Source organism: Equus quagga, chromosome 11 (genome assembly GCF_021613505.1).
Source record: "Equus quagga isolate Etosha38 chromosome 11, UCLA_HA_Equagga_1.0, whole genome shotgun sequence".
Lineage (NCBI taxonomy): Eukaryota > Metazoa > Chordata > Mammalia > Perissodactyla > Equidae > Equus > Equus quagga.
The window spans coordinates 110,335,113-110,338,506 of NC_060277.1; positions in this window are offsets into that span (position 1 = coordinate 110,335,113).

Below are 3,394 nucleotides of genomic sequence, written 5' to 3' on the forward strand. Positions count from 1 at the left end.
TAAGACAGATCAATAGGAGAAAAGCATACAAATTTTATTTTCACATGTACATGAGAGCCTTCACAGGAAAATGAAGACCTCAAAACCTAGGCCAAAGTGCTTATATACTAGGTTGAACGAAGAATAGTAATTGTGGAAAAGTCACTAAAATATATGAGGAGGCTAAAGGAACATGAGGGTCCCACCTCTGGTGATAAAAATGTTCTTTTCCTCCTGGTGTTGGGGGACATCTTTCACATGGAATTTTATCTCCTCTTTTTTTTTGAGGAAGATTAACCCTGAGCTAACTACTGCCAATCCTCCTCTTTTTGCTGAGGAAGACTGGCCCTGAGCTAACATCTGTGCCTATCTTTCTCTACTTTATACGTGGGACGCCTGCCACAGCACAACTTGCCAAGTGGTGCCATGTCCGCACCCGGGATCGGAATCAGTGAACCCCGGGCCGCCAAAGCGGAACATGTGAACTTAACCCCTACGCCACTGGGCTGGCCCCTTATCTCCTCTTGTCAGGAAGAAAAGGGGAAGTCAGAATGCTCTTCTTGCATCTGCTGTTTTTCAAGTCTTTTTAGCACAAAATAGTCAATATGACAAACCAGTATATTTTGGGGAGGCATATTCTGAACCTCCTTAGTGGTAAAATATACATAACGTAAAATTTACCATTTTAACCATTTTAAGTGTGCGATTTGGTAGCATTAAGTCCACTCAGGTTATTGTGCAGCCATCACCACCATCCGTCTCCAGAACTTTGTCATCATCCCAAACAGAAACTCTGTCCCCATTAGACACTAACTCCCCATCCCTCCCTCTTCCAGCCCCCGGTAACCTCTTTTCTACTTTCTGTCTGTATTAATTTTCCTATTCTAGGAAACATATAAGTAGAATCATACAAGATTTGTCCTTTTGCATTTGGTTTATTTCACTTGGTATAATGTCTCCAAGGTCCATCCATGTTGTAGCGTGTGTCAGAATTTCCTTCCTTTTTACGGCTGAATGGTATTTCATTGTATGTGAACGCCACATTTTGTTTCTCCATTCATCTGTCGACGACAGTTGGGTTCTTTCCACCCTTTGGCTATTGTGAATAACGCTGCTATGAACATGAGTGTGCAGATATCTGTTCGAGTGCCTGCTTTCATTTCTTTCCGATATATCCGCAGAGGTGGAGTTGCTGCCCTTTTCTTTTGTAGTACTTCTCACAGGGGGGGATCTCTGTTTGGGTCACTCACTGCCGCATTCCCAGCACCGAGCACAGTGCCCACACTGAATAAAGGTTGTTGAATGAGTGAGTGAAAGCTTCCAGTCTTAGAGGGTGGGGCAAAATGTATTGTCCTGGCAAACTTAGGTCTGAGCTAATCTTAGCTCCTGCAGAACAGATCCAGGGAATCCCCCAAGGATTGACAAATCTTCCAAGAGTATCAATTTTACTCAACTATTCAGAATAATAATAATAAAATAACACTTATTTAAAGTTCACTCTGTGCCAGGACATGTGCCAAGCACTCTGCCTAAATTATCTCATTTAATCCTCAAACTAATGCTATGTGGTTCTACTCATCCCTATTTTACAAGTGGGGAAACTGAGAAATGGAGGGGCTAACTTCCTTGCTCAAAGGCATACAGGTAAGAAATAGCTGAAGTGGAGGGCTAACATCTGCTGCCAATCCTCCTCTTTTTGCTGAGGAAGGGTGCCCCTGAGCTAACATCGGTGCCCATCTTCCTTTACTTTATATGTGGGGCGCCTGCCACAGCTTGGCTTGACAAGCAGTGCCATGTCCGCACCCAGGATCCGAACCAGCGAACCCAGGAACGTGCGCACTTAACCGCTGTGCCACCCGGCCGGCCGTGAAGTAGATTTTTTAACCAAGACTTTCTGATTCCAGAAGTCACATACAAAACCACGCTCCACTGCTGGGGCAGAAAAACACTGTTTCTTATATTCAAGCAAAATCAGAGGTATTGTGGAGTAAAGTTCAAAATTGGAATGTCTTTCAGAGGTAAAGCACACAGGACATGGAAGCGCGTTTCCCGCCCTCCTCAGGGCTCGGTTCCATGTCCCGCTGAGCCTGTGTCGGGTGTGAGCTCCTTCCCCGGCCCCTTCTCCCAGGGCGCTGGGAAGGGAGGGTGAGGCTTCCACCCTGGATGAAGCCCAGGATCGCCACTCAGGGCCTCCTGCAGTTCTTGTGCACTTTCTGGAAGATGTGACTGTGCAGAAAGGGAGTGACCTCGTGTTCCAGATTTTGAACGTTGGCATTAAGTGGGAATGTGTGTACTGGTTGTGGGGCTGAATGGGACACAGACCTGTGGCTAAATGCTATTTTTCTCCCTGGAGAAAAACCCAGCACCAGCCCGGCAACGCCATCGGCAAACCTCCTCCCCTCCTAGCTCAGCCCCGTCTTCCTGGCCGGGCCCCCCTGTTTAGCCACAGTCTCAGTCCAGCCTCACCCTGTGCCCGGGAGGAGGGGAGGTGAAGGAAGGCACTTCTGTGAGTGTTCATTGGGAGGGTCTGCGGAGGAGAAGGACGAGGACGAGGAGGAGAGAGGACGGGTCTGCTTTTTCCCTCCTGGAGCGTGGGGAGGCGGTGGGAGCAGTGAGGGGCGCAGGCCCAGCAGGCTGCAGCTGCCGAGAGGGGAGCGATGCTTACGCCCATTGCTCAGTCTGTTGTTTGGAACTCCGGAGCTCATTTTCCCACAGAAACAAAGCTCAAGTGGAGGTTGGCTCCCGGCCTGGCCCAAAGGAGCCAGATTCAGCTAATAGCAACACAACCTCAGAAGACCCTCACACTCTCCACCATTGTCTGTCCCCGGCTGGCGGGGGCTTTGGAGACTACAGATCCTGGGGCAGCTCCGCCAAGGGCTCTGGTGGCCGTGGAAACTGGAGCCTGTCCAAGGGCGGCTCTTCCACAGGCGACAGCTCTGGGAAGCAGTGAGTGCGTGTGTGAATGTGTGTGTAAGTGTGTGTGTGTGTTTAGACATTTCTAAGCACAGGCCACACTTAAGCTCTGGAGCTTGGAGCGAGTGTCCTGGACTGGGTGGCCTGGGGCGGCTCCTGCATGTCTCTGGGCCTCAGTTGCTTCATCTGGACATGGTAGTGGTAGAAGGTTTGGACTAGATCAGTGGTTTTCTAAGATGTTTTTCTTGAAACAATTTCTCTTTTTTCAAGCAGTCTCAGGTAAAATCTGTTGGAAGGGGCAGTGAGGGGCTAGCCCGCCATATTTCCCCCCAACTCTGCCAGCCTGCTCTGCCTCAGTGTACCTCCTCAGAGCTCGAGGTCGTCTCAGAACATTGTGTGAAAAGTCACTGGGCTGGATCCACATGCACAAATACACAGACATACACCCAGGCACCCAGGCAGACACACAGACATACACACTAATACACACACAACACACACA